At 36.9% G+C, this 19,198-nt stretch overlaps 1 long non-coding RNA gene across 1 annotated transcript in view; it reads right to left on the bottom strand.

Annotated features, from left to right (window-relative positions):
- LOC115894595 overlaps positions 1-18,303 on the bottom strand; it is a 69,418-nt gene extending 51,115 nt beyond the window's left edge. Inside the window, exon 1 of the long non-coding RNA XR_004054730.1 lies at positions 18,207-18,303. This is a non-coding gene — a long non-coding RNA (uncharacterized LOC115894595). The remainder of the gene's footprint in view (positions 1-18,206) is intronic.
- Positions 18,304-19,198: the final 895 nt, after the last annotated feature.

The raw sequence follows: 19,198 nt of genomic DNA, 5'->3' as shown, positions 1-19,198 counted from the left end.
GGGCCTCTGCTGTGTCCCTACCAGTTCCACAGGAACAAAGATGATCTGGCTGCTAGGACTGAAATTCTTAAGGGACAATGGGCCAAGGAAGTTTATTACATGTAATTTCACTTCAGCAATTATTACACACTCTGAATTATAATCTTTCTTGCTATGAACTAGTTAAAAAAAAAGTCAGATGCCATTGCAATTAATTCACATAATGAGGCCACACCATCCCCATTACACTCTCATTTTTATGTGACACAAATTCCCTATCTTGATCCAGTTTAGTGATTTTTAGCAAAAACCAACTAGTGTGGTAAAAGTTAAATTAATAACAAGAAAAAGAGAACAGCATGAATTGACACATAAGGGATGTATATCAGATAAAAGCTAAAGTAAGACCAGCACAGTTGCTCACATCTGTCATCTCAGCATTTTGGGAAGCCGAAGCTAGAGGATTGCTTGAGGCCAGAAGTTTGAAACCAGTCTTGACAACATAGTGAGACCCCATCACTACAAAATAAATAAATAAATAAATAAATAAATAAATAAATAAAACAAAAAATCAGCCAGGCATGGTGGCCTGAGCCCATGCCCAACTACTAAGGAGGCTGAGGCAAGAAGACTGCTTGAACCCAGAAGTTTGAGGTTACAGTGAGCTGTGCTCACTGGTGTGCTACTGCGCTCCAGCCTGGGTAACAGAGCAAGACCCTGTCTCTAAAAACAAAATTTATATAATTTTAAAATAAAATTTAATAAATAATTTTTAAAGCTAAAATATAAAGGGGAAGGCATGTAGACCCATTATGTTTATATAATGGTTAAGTTATCCTTAAATTTTTATTCAGTACAAAATAGGAAACTTGAGAATGAAAATTGCTCCTAATACTGACTGTTAAGAAATATGTGCATAAACCAAAAAAAAAAAAAAAAAAAAATACCAAATTGTGGTGAAATGTTTTCAGTCACCTGCTTAGGGGCATCCTTTGAAAACAGAATCATCTTTTCAATTTGACCCATTTGCTTTAAGGTAATAAGAATGTGAAAATTAATAAGTAATGATGATAGATCAGATTATGTCCGCAAATCCTCAAATTCATGGAACTCTTTGGAGACAGAAACTTCAGTAGTGCCCACTACATAGTAGATAACGAATGTTTACTGACTTGAAAGGATGGCGTGTAATGATTTGTACATTGTAAATCACTGGAGCAGACTTGTGATTGCTAGGGTAGATATTAAAAAAGGAATTTAGTGGCCCAACAGTGTATTTTTGATGAAGGTATTTTAGTGACTCACTGAAATAAAATAGGGGTCTTTCATAGGTTGCACTTAGTAGAGTGGTATGTACTATAGACATTTACAGTCTTTGAAATATAAGAATTACTTATATGGACTCCTTATTAATGTCTTTAATGGTATATTTACCTGATATTCTTTAATCCTCAAAATTTATTGTTTTATTTATGTTCTATCAGTTTAATTTTAGATTTTTTCTATTCCTTTAGGTTTTTTCTATTTCGAGAAACTACTTCAAAAATGTCAAGTCAACTTGGAGACACATCTGTTTTAGTTTCTTATTTCTAAAAAAAAAAGAACGAATCAGTAGCATTCTGTATATGCTGGCATGTTTTTGGCCTCTTTAACCTTTTTTATACTTTCAAAGGTTTACTTTTCTATTTTTGTTCATATTCAGGATTTTTTTGGCCAATTTATCTAAGACAATTTTCATTTCATTCTAAACGTTTGTTGAGTATTCAGTGCTGTGGCTTGCCAAGAGGCTCAACCTTGGAGACTTTGAAGTTACACAGCCAGAGAGACATGAATCATTCTTTTTTGCCTAGTAATCTCTCATTAGTTGGCAGGTAAACTCCACTGAAAACAGATGTTCTGGCATGTAGTTAAAGTTGTTAGTGAGGCAATGACTGAGAAGAGATGGCACCGATGGGATTCTATCCTATCCTCTCCCTTTATGTGGGGTTCCACCACCAAGACAGCTTCCATTCCAACAGGGGTCTTCAAGTCTGTAGAAAGCCAGGGCCAACTCACATATCTGTTAAGGACTTCACAGTGTGTATTAGTTCCCTATGACCTCTGTCATAAATTAACACAAATTTGGTAGCCTGAACAGGTATTTATTCCATCATGCTTCTGGAGATCACAAGTCGGAAATGTTTTCACTAGACCAAACCAAGTGTTGGCAGTACTGTACGCTAGAGGAAGATTAATGTACTTGCCTTTTCCAGCTTCTAGAGCTGCATTTCTTGCATCCTGGCCCCATCTTTTATCTTCAAAACCAGCAGCATAGAATCCTACTCCAGTGGTCACATTGCCTTCTTTGTACTGCTTCCCTTCTGTAAGAACACTTGTGATTACATTTAAGGTCCTCCAGGATAATCCAGGATAACTTCCCCTTCTCAAAGTCCTTAACTAAATCACATCTGAAAAGTCTAGTTTTTACATGAGATAACATTCAGTTTTAAGAGATAAGGATCTGAATATCTTGAGATAACATTCACAGTTTTGAGATAAGGATCTGAATATCTTGAGAGGCGTTATTCAACCTATCACAGTATGTTACCATCCATTTTTTAACTTGTTTTACTAAACATATTTAATGTGTTTTTAAAACGTCTATACCTTTGAACCTCAATAATTGAGCTTTCTGTAATCCTTATTTATTTTGGTATTCATTCATTTACTCTTTTCACTAAGACTTGAGTGGCTACATTGTGCCAAACAGTCAGCTGACTCAGATAAAACAAAGAGTTTTAAAATATTAGGCAGTGGCCGGACGTGGTGGCTCACATCTGTAATCCTAGCACTTTGGGAGGCCGAGGCCAGCGGATCACAAGGTCAGGAGATGGAGACCAACCTGGCTAACACAGTGAAACCCCATCTCTACTGAAAATACAAAAAGTTAGCCAGGCGTGGTGGCAGGTGCCTGTAGTCCCAGCACTTTGGGAGGCCGAGGCGGGTGGATCATGAGGTCAGGAGTTCAAGACCCGCCTGGCCGAGATGGTGAAACTCCACCTCTACTAAAAATACAAAAAAATTAGACGGGCATTGTGGCACGCACCTGTAATCCCAGCTACTCTGGAGGCTGAGGCAGAGAATTGCTTAAACCTGGAGGGGTGGAGGTTGCAGTGAGCTGAGATTGTGCCACTGCACTCCAGCCTGGGCGACAGAGACTCCATCTCAAAAAATAAATGAAAACAAAATAAAAGTAAAATAAAAAATAAATTAAATTAAAATATTAGGCAGAAAATTAAAGAACTAAGTATGACTAGTTTATTAAGGGCTCCATAGAAAAAGTAAACGACAAGCAAGGATAGAAGGATTAGGTAAGCAGAGAAATGGAATCAAATGGAAATACTAACAAATCAAAAACACTAACAAATAATGCCACTGATAAGTTCATCAGTAGACTGGACACAGCTAAAGAATTAGTGGACTTGAAGATAGATCAATAGAAACTTTCCTAACATAGAAACAAAACTGTCAAACAAAATTGATGCTTAACCAATCAGAAACCTCTGACTTTTTTTTTTTAACAGTGTGAAACAAACTATCTTTAATAAATAAGTAAAGACATGAAGAGAGATTATTCAAGAAGATATACAAATGGAAAATAAGCACATGAAAATATATTGCACATCATTAGCGATCAGGTAAACAGAAATTGAAATGATATAATATATACCTATCAGAATGGCGTATTTTACAGTCATTGCCACCAATATCTTACCCTTTCTTCCTGCAGGGATCATGTTTTCTTATGCCTTTTTCCTTCACATAATTCAATAGTAACCTAATAAATACTTGTTGAATGAATTAAGTAATAGTAAAAATATAGTAAAAAATAGTAGTAAATATAGTAAATTAGTAAGTATAGTAAAAAATATAGTAAATATAGTATAAAATAGTAGTAATATAGTAAAATAAAGTAAAAATAAATAGTAAAAAAAATAGTAAATTCTATAATTTTCAAAGTAGAGTAACAGCTCTTCCAATACATTAAAAATACATAGCAAAGTGAATAAAGATAAGTTTCCCTAGTCTGTGTTGCTGCAAGAAAGTAAAACTTTTTCTACTTTCCTCTCTTTTTTTCTTTTTTAATTATTATACTTTAAGTTCTAGGGTACATGTGCGTAACGTGCAGGTTTGTTACATATGTATACTTGTGCCATGTTGGTGTGCTGCACCCATCAACTCGTCAGCACCCATCAATTCGTCATTTATATCAGGTATAACTCCCAATGCAATCCCTCCCCCCTCCCCCCTCCCCATGATAGGCCCCGATGTGTGATGTTCCCCTTCCCGAGTCCAAGCGATCTCATTGTTCAGTTCCCACCTATGAGTGAGAACATGCGGTGTTTGGTTTGGTTTTCTGTTCTTGTGATAGTTTGCTAAGAATAATGGTTTCCAGCTAGACTTGACCAATCAGAAATCACCAACTAACCTCTAAGGACTTCCAATTTTAAAACCAGTCAAATTCTTTTTTAATCTTTCTTCTGGAAACAAAAGTTTCCCCTTGAGGCCCCTCAGTGGAGCCCTGAAGTACTTGTGCCTTGCACTGCCCAACTCATGAATTGCTGAATGCACAAATAAACTCTTTAAAATTTTAATGTGCCTAAGTTTATCTTTTAACAGAAATAAAAATGGCCAAGAACTTCCCAAAATTAATGACAGACATCACACCACAGATTTAGGAAGTTCAGAAAACACCAAGTAAAATACATACAAACAAAACCCATCCCTGGGTATGTCATATTTAAACTGCAGAAAATCAAGGACAAAGAAAATCTTTAAAGAAGCCAGACTGGTGTGGGGCATGTGGGGACACCTTACCTTTAGACAGACAAAAATAGGAGTTACAGTACACTTCTTGCCAAAAACCATATAAGAAAAAAAGAAAAAGTGAAATAAGCACAAACTCCCGCCAATGTGGAATTGTATGCACATCAAAATTATTAGAATTGAAAGAGAAATAAGAATGTTGCCAAAAACAAAAACAAACAAAAACAAACAAAAAAAGCATGGAAAGCATCGCCAAGAGAAGTTCCCTTTAAGAAATGTTTTTAAAACTTTAGGCTGAAGGAAAATAACATTGGTGAGAAGCTTGGATCTACATTAAGAAAGTATCAGAGAAGAAATAAATGGAGGCATGATGGTCAGTTTTACGCATCCACTTAGCTAGCTACAGTTCAGTTATTTAATCAAATGCTGATCTTGAGGTAAACGGCCATCAATCAACAAGTGGATAAAGAAACTGTGAGATATATATGATGGAATACTGATCATCCATAAAAAGGAATGAATTAACAGCATTTGCAATGACCTGGATGAGACTGGAGACTATTATTCTAAGTGAAGTAACACAGGATGGAAAACCGAACATCGCATGTTCTCACTGATATGTGGGAGCTAAGCGATGAGGACACAAAGGCATAAGAACGATACAATGGACTTTGGGGATTTGGGGGGTAAAGTGAGAGGGGGGCAAGGGATAAAAGATAACATATATGGTGCAGTGTATGCTGCTTGGGTGATGGGTGTACCAGGATCTCACAAATCGCCACTAAAGAACGTATTCATGTAACCAAATATCCCTGTACCCCAAGAACTTATGGAAAAATAAAAAATAAGGTACTGCTGTAAAGGCGTTTTGCAGAAGTGATCACAGTTTATAATCAGTTGACTTTAAGTAAGGGAGGTTATACCAGATAATTCAAATGGGCTTAATCCAGTCAGTTAAAAATTCTTAAGAGTAGAGTCAAGCTTTTCCTAAAATAGAAATTCTACCTGTGGACAGCAGTTGCAGCTTCAAATTTAGCAGCCAAAGTTCCAGCCTGCCCTTTCCGACAGCTTGTCCTACAGATTTGGGGATTGTCTAGCCAGCTTTTTTTGCATAAGCCAATTCCTTACAAAAAAAGTTCTGTATCTTCTACTGTTGTTTTTTCTGGTTGAATCTTGACTCATACAGAGTTAGAATAATTTTTTAAACTGTTCTTATTTAATTAACCCAAAAAATGGTTGACTATTAAAAATACAGTCACGATGTATTGAATGAAATGAATGACAACAATATTGTCACAAGGGATCATAGGGTAGAATTGGAAATAGTCCATCATAAATTACTTGCACTACCTGTGATGTGCTATAGGCTTATTTGAAAATAAATGTATATTACTTTAAGATGTATACTATAAACTCAAGGACAGCCACTAAATTTTTTTAAAGTATAATTGTCACACTAAAAAAGAGATAAAATGGGATCATATGAAATGCTCAATTAAAGAGGAAAGAAAGAACTCACAAATAAATGATTAAATAAATGGGAGCATATCATGCTGTACATAATAAATATATACAACTAAATAAATCCTTAGACTTTTTAATTTTAAAAAGGCTCAAATTGATACAGATATATAGCTCTCAAGGAGGTAGAGTATAACGTCCCATAAGTGTGGGCTCACAGTGACTTCATTGCAAAGAGTAATGTGGAAAGTGGGGAAAATAACTTTACAGTGGAGAAATCTTTCAATAATCTGTGACATCCAACATGATGTCTTGTTAGTCCTCATCAAGCCTAGCATCAGCAGGAATAAGCCACGTTACCATCAATGTGATGTGATGAGAATGGCACTTTGCCACTTTGGTATTCTTCCCCAAAACTCATAACCTTAATTTAATCATAAGAAAAACAACAACAAAATCTCAATTGTGAGACTTTCTAAAATTACCTGAACAGTACTCCTCAAAACTGTCAAGGTCATCAAAAACAAGGAAAGTCTGAAAATGTGCCATAGTATGAGACGCATAAGGAGACATGACAATTAATGTAATGTGGAATCCTGTGAACTTCTAGAACAGAAATAGGATATTAGGTAAAAACAAAGGGGATCTGAATAAATTGTGGGCTTCAGTATAAAATATACTAATTATATGTGTGCACATATATGTACTTATACATAGAATTTTAATTTGAATATTTAATTGCAAGTAAAATTGAGCATATTTTCATGTATTTTTTTTATAAGGACAGAATTTTTTGCAAATTGGTTATTTATCAGAAGGAAGGAAAGAAAGAAAAAAGGAAAGAAAAGGAAAAAATGAAGGAAGGACATGCTGAAACAGGAAGTGGATTTCCCATTTTAACAATTTTAATTCATTTTACTTATATTAGTCCAAACTTTTATAATTCTATTATAGTCTAGTTTTTAAAACTTTTAAACTTTTATTATTAATCTTTATAGTTTTAATTTACATTAATTTTCAGTCACTTCTTTTTTTAAATTACCATTTCTACAGTATTCCCTTCTTTTATACAAATTTGTTTTGTTTATAACAAGTATTGACTGGTTTATGAAGTATGTTCTAACTACAGTGAGAAAGCCAGCATCACGAATATGAAAGCTGGGAAAATTACTTTCCTGCTTGTATTATTAGCTATTGCTGCATAAAATCACTCCAAAATGTAGTGGCTGAAAACAATAGTCATTTATTGTATCTCCATGATATCAGTGAGTCAGGAATTCATACTGGGACCACAGAGCAGCTTGTCTGTACTTCATTATGTTTGGACCTCAGCTGGAAGGCTTAAAATCTTGTGCCTAGAATCATCCAAAGGCTGCTCGCTGAAGGCTTGTTGAAATCATTTGAGTCCAGCTGTCAGCTGAGGTCCGAGCTGGGGCTATGGGCCAGAACACACACATATGGCCTCACCACGTGGTTTGGGCTTCCACACAGCCTGGTGGCTGTGTTCTAAAAGTAAGCAAGTTAAGAGGAAAAAAGAGGAATCCATACTGCCTAATTACAACCTGGACTTGAAAGTCACGCAGCATCACTTCTACCACGTCCTATTGGTCAAGGCAGTTCCAAATGTGTATTCAGTTTTAATGAGGAGACAACATTGTCAATGTCATATTATTTGACAAGCATATGGGATGGGATATATATTGGTGAAGCCATATTTACAAAATACAATTTGCCAGATTACCAGATACATCTGAAACAATCCTTTATGTTTCTTATAAATAAACTTTGTGGCTTCCAAGTTTGGCTATAAAAACAGACAGATAGGTAAACAGACTTCACCTGGTTAACTCAGAATAATTTAGTACAGTACATTTCTCTGTCCCAATTGGTTGATCAATGGTTGCTCGTCCCATATATTGTCAACTACTCCCATATTCTACAAATATTTTAGAGTCCATGTTCCAGTCACTGCACTAGGGTCTGGAGAAATATTGGTAACATTACAGAATCCCTCCCCTTAATGAGCTACAGGTTTACGTGTAACATAGAAAGTAAGCAGGAAATTATAATTCAATGTGTTTTGTATGTTAACGATGGTAAGTATTGGAAGCACTTGGAATAGACATATTACCTAGGCCTGGGAATTGGGAACAACTTCCCAGGAGAAGTGCCAAATGACTTAGAATAAATAAGTAGGAGTTATCCAGGAAATTGGTATCCATGGTGGAGGAAGGGAATGGGTAAAAGTATTCAAAACAGGGAAAACTAGGTTCACACTTCTCGGAGCAAGAGAAAATGTGGCACAGTCATCGATCAGACCTTGTAATCCCAAGGTGCTGTGCCCAGGGCCTCAAATGTACTATGCAAAGCAGCTGAGATTACAGGTCCAGCTCAGAGACCCCTTCAGGCCTACTGTACCCTCCATGACGGAGTGACTTTTGTCAGGTTTTGTCCACTTATATATCCCCAGTGCCTAGTATACCTAGCACATGGGGATGCAATAAGTATTTGTGGCTTCATGCTTGGATTCCTGTCTCTGAATATTGACTTTGGATGAAAATGCTACTGGACAGTCTTGCTATTCATTGTTTTCCATCCTAGATGCAGCCTTTTGGCTCAGCTCCATAAATTGTGGCCTGAAGAAAAGACCTGCCATCATAGGTTTCCCAGCTCCAACCCAGGCCAGCCACCAAAGTTACTGCTCCTCCTAAAGTTCTGTCAAGCACTTAAAGAGCGAACAGGGCATTTGAAAAGTCATGGTCCCCAACATCTTCAACTAAGATCTGACAGAAGCCATGGCAGTAGACCTGGAGTTGATTATATCTAGGGAATGATATGGCTCACACTAATAACTTTGCCCTACCTTGCTAAAGACACAAGTGGTGCTAACTGTCCTGATATACATGCCTGCAAGAAGATATAACTAAAGGGCTTTAGCCATATGCAGAGCTTATTGCACCAGCCTCAATCTAAAATTATATATAGTAGATTATTTCAGCCTTGAAAAAGGTAACCCTGCCATTTGTGACAATATGAATGAATCCAGAAGACATTAAGTGAAACAAGTCAGATACTGCAAGATAAATACTGCACGAATTTACTTGGCTGTAGACTCTCTAAAAATTAAACTCATAGAAACAGAATAGAAGGGTCCTAGGGGTGAGGGGAGTAAAGAATGAGGAGATGTTGGTTAAAGGGTGTAAATATATAGTCACAAAATGAATAAGTTCTGGAGACCTAATGTACAGCTTTATTACTATACTTAATATTGTACACTTGAAGTTTGCTGAAAGTATATCTTTTTTTTTTCTTAAATGGAGTCTCACTCTGTCACCCAGGCTGGAGTGCAGTGGCATGATCTTGGCTCACTGCAACCTCTGCCTCCTGGGTTCAGAGTGATTCTCCTACCTCAGCCTCCCAAGTAGCTGGGATTACCGGGGTGCACCACCATGCCCAGCTATTTTTTTTAAGTAGAGATGGGGTTTTGCCATGTCGGCCAGGCTTGTCTAGAACTCCTGACCTCAGGTGATCTGCCCATTTCGGCTTCCCAAAGTACAGAGATTACAGGCATGAGCCACCTTGCCAGGCAGATCTTATGTATTCTTATCACAAAAAGATAACAATGTAAGTGATAAATACATTAATTCACTTGAATGCAGTCATCATTCATTTCACAATGTGTATGTATTTCAAAATATCATTCTGTGTATCTTGACTATAATTTTTATTTGGTTATCTCAAAAAAGATGAAAAATATTTTTAAAATACTCATCTATAGTGTGGTTCATCTATCCCATCTCCTTTGTCAGTAGTAGTATAGAAAATATTCTGCAAACCCCAATTACTACCGCCCAGCTCACGTTTCCTGCTTCTTTCATCCAACAGTAGAGAATTTCCAACTGCAGAATTTACTGGCCAGCTTACACTAATGATTCAATAAGATCATAGAAACAAGGATCTCCAACACAGAGGCAATCCCAGTGGTGTCTAATATGTGTTTGCAACGTATCTAGTTTTCCACACATTGCTATTTTAGATCATTTTCTCCTTAACCAAATGGAAGAAATTAATGAAAGAAGGTAAATGTGGGTTGGAAACCCTATCTCTTTCAACCTCAAAGAGGTTTTCATAGGATCTTTCGTCCTCTTCAGACAATACTATCTTCCATTCTTTCCTTTCTTCCTGCCAAAATGACTTGGAGATCTGTCTAGATTTTGATGACTTCAGTCTATTAGAACAGGTAAGGGAAATAATGTTAAGAAAACATTTATGTTTGGAGTATGGTAAATCACACTGCGGAAGCTAAGACCCTGATGTTTACCTAGGTAATTACTTTGTGGCATCAAAGAAAACCAAGACCTTTTGTCCCGAAGTATGTTGAGTCTTTGCCTCTGTGTACCTGGGTATAGTAATGTTCTGTCCTACAAGTGGCTTTGATGGGTTCCTGTGTTAGCACTGTTCACACTCACTCTGAATGGCAGGCACACACTTATCATATGACTTACCATTATTCATTCTAATGATATGCTACTGTCTAAGGCAGTCCTTATTCCCTCCAAATGTGGAGATGTACAGTAGCTCAAATTCAGCCACAGAATTTTCCAAAATCTGCTAATTAGCTTCAGCCTTGGCCTTCAGAAGGCCAGTCAAATGCAAACTTCAGCATCACTTCTGAAATTCCTAAATTTGCAGCTTATCAATTTTCTTGCGAATGTTTGGTTGTCATCATAGCTACTCTGCCTAACAACATCTAATCACTTCTTGCTTGTATTCTTTATAGCCTTCATTATATCTGGATCAGTGATGATTTTCATTGCTGTTGTACATAAAGATGTTTTCTCCTTTTAAATCTTGAGTTGACATTCTGCTTTGAATTGTTCCTCACAAATATGAATTCTTTAAAAGGATTTTTTGAAATGCTTAAGCCTTAAATAAAAACAAATAAAAATTAAAGTTTTAAAGGTTATTTTGTTTTCATTTTTAGTGTTAACTCACTAAAAAATTCACGAAGTTTAGAATTATATCTACTCTCTATTGTATTTCTATAAACATATGTCTAACTGCATATAGTATTCTTTCTAAAGGCATTGAGTTAAAATACTCTTCATATTTTAATAACTGTCAATCTGTTTCCCTATTTAGCTATTTAAGAATTCTCACTGGCCGGTCACAGTGGCTCACACCTGTAATCCCAGCACTTTGGGAGGCTGAGACAGGCAGATCACGAGGTCAGGAGATAGAGACCACAGTGAAACCCTGTCTCTACTAAAAATAAAAAAAAAATTAGCTGGGCACAATGGCAGGCACCTGTAGTCCCAGCTACTCAGGAGGCTGAGGCAGGAGAATGGCGTGAACCTGGGAGGTGGAGCTTGCAGTGAGCCAAGATTGCGCCACTGCACTCCAGCCTGGGCAACAGAGTGAGACTCCATCTCAAAAAAAAAAAAAAGAAATCTCACTTATTCTGTATAAAACAACTTTTAAATTCATCTTTAATTATTACTCATTTGTCTTCAAACATCTGATAACATTTGACATACAAAGCACCTGAAGATATTATGTTTTTCTGGGTCATATTTAATGTGCATACCTATATTTAAAAATAAATATACTAAAAACTACTCCAAACGCATGCCTTGCTCATGTCACTGACTTTTTGTGTTGACAAGATATGGTGGAAATCTACCTTATTAAAAGCACATAAGCTGGGAACCAGAAATGAAGTAAACCTTAAGTTATTTGGTTTCCCAAGGGTTAAAATGGAAGCCTCAGAGGATATTTGAACCAAATGCTGTGGTCCAAATTGCCCAATGGTGCACTTAGGAGATGTAAGGGAAATCCTACCATTTCCTAGCACAGTCAGCAGGCCAGTGTAACAAGGGACACAGGATTGAAAACTGCAGCTTTGGGATTGGTTAGAGACCTTTCCCAAAGATTCTCTTCCTATTCTAGCTCTCAGGCAACCATGGCTTCAGGCTTTGACAAATACATAAAACTATTCATATGAAAGGTAATTCCTTTGTAGTAGTTATTTTACTGCACCTGCCACATTTGTAGATAGGCTTACTCCCCTCTCATGGTGGTTTACATAAAATGTATAAGCTGAAACTGCAGATGAAGAAAAACCCTTCCTCTACACTATCAGGTTCCAACTGTCAGTGTTTTATATGGTCACAGTACCAAAATTTGTCTACACTGTTGTTTAAATAATTCAGGAACTCATCTGGGCCTAAGAAAAATAATTGGCTCAGTGGAATTCTTCCTTAGCATTCACCCACACCCACTGCCCACTCCCTTCCTGCTACAGAGAAGTGCCCTTCCAGACAACTGGGCTCACCACTTTCACCAAATCCCTTCCAGCCTCTTCCTCACAACCCTTATTATCCTGACAAGAACACTTAACATGAGATCTCAACAAAATTTTCAGTGTATAATCTGTATTGCTAACTATAGGCACAATGATGTATAACAGGTCTCTAGATCGTCTTGCATAACTGACACTTTAAGCCCCTTAACAGCAACTTCCCATTTCCCCTTCCCCCAACCCCTGGCAACCACCTACTCTGTGTCTCTCTGTGTTTGGTTATTTTGGGTAACTCTTGAATCCTGCAGTATTTGCCCTTCAGTGATTAGTCTAACATAATATTCCTCGCAGTTCACCTGTATTGTCACAAAGCGCAGAATTCCCTTTTTTTGAGACTGGATAATGTTCCATTATATGCACAACCCTTTATCCTTGTTCATTTCCCCAAATCCCTGCCCCTCCTGTCATGTAAGAGGAGAGAAGAGAGCAGGGATATATGTTCTGGATATACTAGCCTACTCTTTGGACATGTTTGTATTTTATGGAGAAAGCCTGATTCCATAGAAGTTATAACAATAGCAAGTCTATCCTAGCTTTATGTTACTGAGAGAAAGGGTTGATAATGGAAGGATACTTTTTGAACAAGAGACCTTTCCTGCATCTTTCAGATCATCCCAAAGATCTGAATGTTAGCTTTTCAATTGTAGAGGGTCAGGTATGGCTTCTCCAACACTTCTCGGCCTTGCTAGGGGCCCCTTCTCCATGTTCTTATAGCATCCTGGCCATGTCTCAGAGTACTTGCTAAATCATACACATTTCTATTTGTATGTTGATTTTCCCCAGGTCCAAGTAACATGGCCAAGAGTCACAACCAATAGATGATAGAGATGGGATTTGAACCTGGGCCTTTCTGATATCAGAGCCTATGATCTCTTGATTTTTACATTGTAACTTATCTGAAAATATATATGAAAATTGTGTCAAATTATCTGGAATCATTACTTCTGGGATAACAAATTCTATTAATTATGTTAGTGTCCTTCTTTTAGGTGAATTAGTATTATTTGTTTGGTTTGCTTAGGTCCAATATTTCTTAAAATGTATGTAAACAGTAACTATTAATGTGCTTTTCATAGTTATATGTATTATATAGAGACGATACGGGTATATGAAGTTTGCAAAGTCATAAAAATTAAGAAGAAATGTATACCATATAAAAATGTCATCTACACAGTCTTTGCATGCAGTCAGTGCCCAATAAATATGGGAAAACTCCTATATGAGAAGCAACAATGTTATACTTGAAGGTATATCAAGCTCCACTGTTAACTTAGCTATCTCACTTTTCTTCTAGAGATATCTGCTCTTCTGTAGAATAAGGGCATTGGTCTTATTTGAAACTGATGTTCAGTAGTCTCCTGCTGGCCCTGGAACTACAAATCAAGCACACTTGTGTAGCCTTCCTGAGAAAAGAACATATTTCTTTGGAATAGCCCAATAGCAGAACTACAGAAAGATATTTTGCTTACTCAACATATCAGTTTATATAAAATAAGAAGATCCTCAGAAAACACTAAAACTTAATAAAGTATTTTAAATGCCTCAGTGAAAATAATATGTGAATGTAAAAACCCTGAAAGCAAAGCATAAACTTCCTTTGACATCTGTCCGCCCTAGAAAAAGATGATGGATTATTATGCATTTGCTTGTTTGGAATTCCATTTATATTCTATTCCGTGCTGCAAGATTTAGAACATCATGAAAACGTTGTAGCTGTTGGTTGGTGGGGGGGGTGGAGGTGGGCGGGGAGAAGAGGAGATAATAAAGTTAGTCCTTGAATTAAATGAAAAAACATGAAAGGAAGATGAAACAAATTTCAGGATACAATGAAAACAGATATCTTCCAAGGAAAAAAAAGTGTATCATGCAGGTAACTGCAAGCTTAATAGGTAGAGAGATAAATGTATAGATTCGCCACATTGCTGAAGCTTACAACTTAACAAATACCAGAGCCGCATTCTGTAGATTTAAATATATAATTACTTCAGAGTCCTACTAACTAAATTCAGACATATAATTGTTTAAGTGTCTATTGTAAGCAGTTTTGCAAACTCTCAAATATGTTCAGAAAAAAATTGCTACACTCAGCTGTGGCTAACAATCAAAAGACATTCAAAGCATTTCTCAAGTGATAATATTCAACTATGGTTTATTCTAATTTAGACCAGCATCCAGTGAAACCTACATCTTGCAATTTTTCATTTATCAAAATCTATTTTTATTAAAAACATCAGTTTTCAATTGAGTTTTCTTAAGTATTCCCAGCTGGATGCATTATCGGTCCTGAATTCGTTATTCGATGTAATAGTACCAGGTGGTCCTATAAGCTTAATGACAATTTGATTATAAATACAAAGAAAAATATTACAATGGGAATGTCTTTATTCTGGATTTTCCAACTTATCTCAATGTGCTACGTTTTAGCTAAAGCTGCGTCTATAGTCCTAACAGAGACCAGGCTGAAATAGCAGAGCTTGTCAGCATCAACTGGACACAACTGTGTTGGAATTTTACTTTTGCCCCGTTTTCCCAGGACGTATCCTAATCTAAGGGGAGAAGTTACAGAGATTATGCCCAGAGATGAGTGCTAACAAACAGACAGGGGCCGACTACTTTGAAAGAGTTTCAGACAGGTTGTTAGGACATGGAATAAAGTTTTTAAGATGATTGGGAAGGGAGAGAGGTTAGAAAAGGAACTAGAAAGATTATTTTGCAGCTGATATTTGGGAAAGGAGAGCTAACGGAATCAAATGTGACATATGCTTAATAAATTGCTGTCTTGCCAAAGTGACTGGGCACCCTAGGAGGTAATCCTCTTTGAATTAGACTAGAAAAACATTTGACCAGCTGTTATCACTTAAATAAATTTTGATTAAAAAATATGCAGGGAAAAACACTGTAGACCAGTGACCTTCCATTCTCCCCATATCATCTCTATTTTTTCTTTTTTGCTAGCAATGGCCCCCAACTGATATAAGGAGATGAAACCTCCTTTGTTCTCTTGGTACTTTTATGAGTTTAGGTATGCAAGTTTAGGGGAGGAGAGGCATTTGAGACCTACTCTGAAAAAAGCAGAAAAATAATTTTGAACTCTGGTTGAAGGATAAAAGAGATGCAGAAAAATAGACTATGAGTAAAAGCTTCTTAAAATTAAAATAAATCATAAGGCATGGATTTAACAAGGGTCTTATAAAACAATATTTAGCTATCAGGAGCATGAAAGGATTTATTTTGCATCTAGGTTACATATGAAAATAAGCAATGGAGCATATGGGGTCTGAACACAATATTGAAATTTAAGGTCAATTAGACTTAATTGTAGGGAAATGCCATCGACTCTTTGGTCTAGAAGAAATTCATGAAGTCATTTAGTCCATTCCCCAGATTACAACTTGGACATATTCAAACTATTTTACAAGCAAACAATATTCCTTCACGCACTGCCTTATACAAGAACCCAATGCCTCTTTCAGCAATTTCCCTTAGCTGTCATAGTTCAGGGCAATGAGTACTGAGGATCTACATAACTGAGTGACGCTCTAGTGCCTACAGAGGTACCTACCATCTAAAATCGACGGAACTTGTCAGATTTAATGAATTAATCCTTTTTCCTAAGTAGTATTTTAGTAATTTAGCAATAAGATTAATAGAAAGTATTGCTGAAACTACAGCTAAATGTGTTTCCAACAAGGAATCTGCAGTTATATCAGGACTTTCAAAAGCCTTTTCTCTTTACCTGAACTCTAATTTCAAATCTGGTTTCACCTAGCATGTAGAAATATTTTATGGAAATATACTGGCCGAAAAGTAACTTGTCAGGATCATTGGCAGTTAACTGGAATACAGCCGCTGTCAATTAAAATGGAGCTGCCATGCTTTACTAAACCAAAACAGCTAAGAGGCTTACAAACAATTCAGCCCATCATTAAAACTCAGTGAATCTCAGGGTTGGAAGTGGCTTTAATAAATGAGAAGACAAGGCCAAGATGAGTGTCTGAAAGATATTTTAAACAAGGTAATTCCATTTAGCCATCACAGTTAGTTCACTTTTTTAAGAGGCAGGATCTCACTCTGCTGCCCAGGCTGGAGTGTGGTAGCATGATCATAGCTCACTGCAACCGAGAACACCTGGGCTCACGGGATCCTCTCACCTCAGCCTCGCGAGTAGCTGGAATTACAGGCATGCGTCACCATGCCTGGCTAATTTTTCTTTTTTCTTTTTTCTCTTTTTAGTAGAGTATCAAAGGAAAGAAAGTAGTATCGTTCTTTAACTTCTCTGATGAAGTGACTAAAATGCAGGCCAGTTTTTAAAAGGAGAGAACATAAAGGAACTAGATAATCCATGAACTCGGGGTGCATCTGTTGAAAAGTGCAACATTTACCATAATACTGAAATAGCCTGTTTGTTGTTGTTTGTTTTGTTGAGACACGGTCTCACTCTGTCACCTAGGCTGGAGTGCAGTGGTGCCATCTCAGCTCACTGCAAGCTCTGCCTCCCAGGTTCAAGTGACTCTGGTGCCTCAGCCTCCTGAGTAGCTGGGATTCCAGGCAAGCACCACCATGCCTGGCTAATTTTTCTTTTTTTCTTTTTTCTTTTTTTTTTTTTTTTTAGTAGAGACGGGGTTTTGACATGTTGGCCAAGCTGTTCTCGAACTCCTGACCTCAAGTGATCCGCCCACCTCAGCCTCCCAAAGTGCTGGGATTACAGGCGTGAGCTACCAAGTCCAGCCTGTTTGTTGGTTTTAAAAAATGCTTATTTTTAAATGACAACCAGAGCCATAGGTGCGACATCAAAAACTATTTTACATAGCTCTGAAATCTCTCATTCATCAAAGATGAAAGAAATCACGTTTGCTTACAAATAGCATTCATAAAATAAATATGCTGTATTTAATGACCAACTGTAATAATTAGAATTTTTAAAATTATTTTGTTTATTCACACATTATTGGGAATCATCATCCCATAATCATCATATTGGAAATCATTCATATCATAAATGCTAATATGCATTTTTATGTATTTTCCTTCCTGTGGATTTGCGCAAACCACACACCACAGAATAAAGACCTTTGTTGCCTCTAAAAGCCTTTGCAGTAACAGTCCATTCAGATGATCCTATTAATTTTCTTATGAAAGCACTGGTAAAATACAAAGTGATTTTGGAATGTTCCAGAGTTCATCAGGTGAAAATAGAAAAAAAAAAAATTTAATTAGCCTGCTTTTTAAATGACTTCAAGCAGATAACCACTGGAATAATGCCACATATTTCTCCATCTGGGTTTAGATTCTAGCCTTGCACTCATCACCCTGGCCTGGCCCTTTCAGGGAGGAATCCTCCCAACTAAGCCCAAGGATAGAAATGACCCATACAGGCGTTTCCAATGGAATCAACAGAGCACAAATCAAAAAGAGAGGCTATCAGAAAACTCAGTACTATTTAATTCATTTAGAAAGTTCTTCTTAGTTTATAATAATATAACTTAATAAAAACTATTTTTTTATGCCAGAAAGTGGTCTCGTATGTTCTATTAGTCCATTTTCATACTGCTATAAATAACTACCTGAGTAATTTATGAAGAAAAGAGGTTTGACTCACAGTTCCACAAGCTTACAGGAAGCATGACCTGGGGGGCGGTCTCAGGAAACTTGCAGTCATGGCAAAAGGCAAAGGGGAAGCAAGGAATTTCCTCTCATAGTGGCAGGAGAGACAGAAGTAAAGAGCTACACACTTTTAAACCATCAGATCTCGTGAAGACTTACTATCACGAGAACAGCAAGGGGGAAGTCCGCCCCCAGGATTCAATCACCTCCCTCCCCTGACACGTGAAGATTACAATTCGAGATGAGATTTGGCCCACCTGAGGACACAGAGCCAAACCATATCATATATCCTAGACTAATTAATCATGGTGGATTTTGCTGATTCTAGTGCTGTTATCTTATCCTGAACTGCATATATTAGTTCGATCAATTTCTAATTGATTGTGCTCTTCTCTCCTGGAAAAAGCCCTATTTAGAAGCTGATAATTCTGTTTGCTTCCAGAGAATGGTTTCGGTGTTTTTTTTTTTTTTTTTTTTTTTTTTTTTTTTTGGTTGGGTTTGATTTTGGCTTTGTTTACATCTGTCTTTGGCTTACTTTATAATCCTCAGGTTTTCTGGTGCGCGAGTGGCTTTGTGTCTTAAAATATAGTCTAATCTGTGAAAAATTCTATGAAGTAGCCATGAAAAGCCAAGAAGAGGAAATTAAGACCCAAACTGCCTTTTTTTTTTAGCTTCATAAGGATAACGAGTTTCCTTGTGCCCTCTATGACTGACACAGGCAGGAGATTAATTGTTTTGCCTAGAAGTGTATCATTGTCAAGGAAAGATTCAAACTCAAGATTTTTAATCTTGTTTTAGTTCAGCAACTCATTTGTAATCAACAAACATTTCCCAAATCGAACATACTAGACACTAGAATACATAGAAAATACATCCCTTGCCTTAAAGAGCATATCCCCTAGTTGAAGAGACAGAACATCAAGGGAAACAATAGCCACATGGTGCATGGTAAAACGAAAAGGCCTGGGGTTAGGGTTAGTCAGAAGA

The sequence above is a fragment of the Rhinopithecus roxellana genome, chromosome 18, assembly GCF_007565055.1.
Source record: "Rhinopithecus roxellana isolate Shanxi Qingling chromosome 18, ASM756505v1, whole genome shotgun sequence".
Lineage (NCBI taxonomy): Eukaryota > Metazoa > Chordata > Mammalia > Primates > Cercopithecidae > Rhinopithecus > Rhinopithecus roxellana.
Note: the sequence above shows the minus strand (reverse complement) of the source record. Positions and strands in the feature narration are given on the sequence as shown.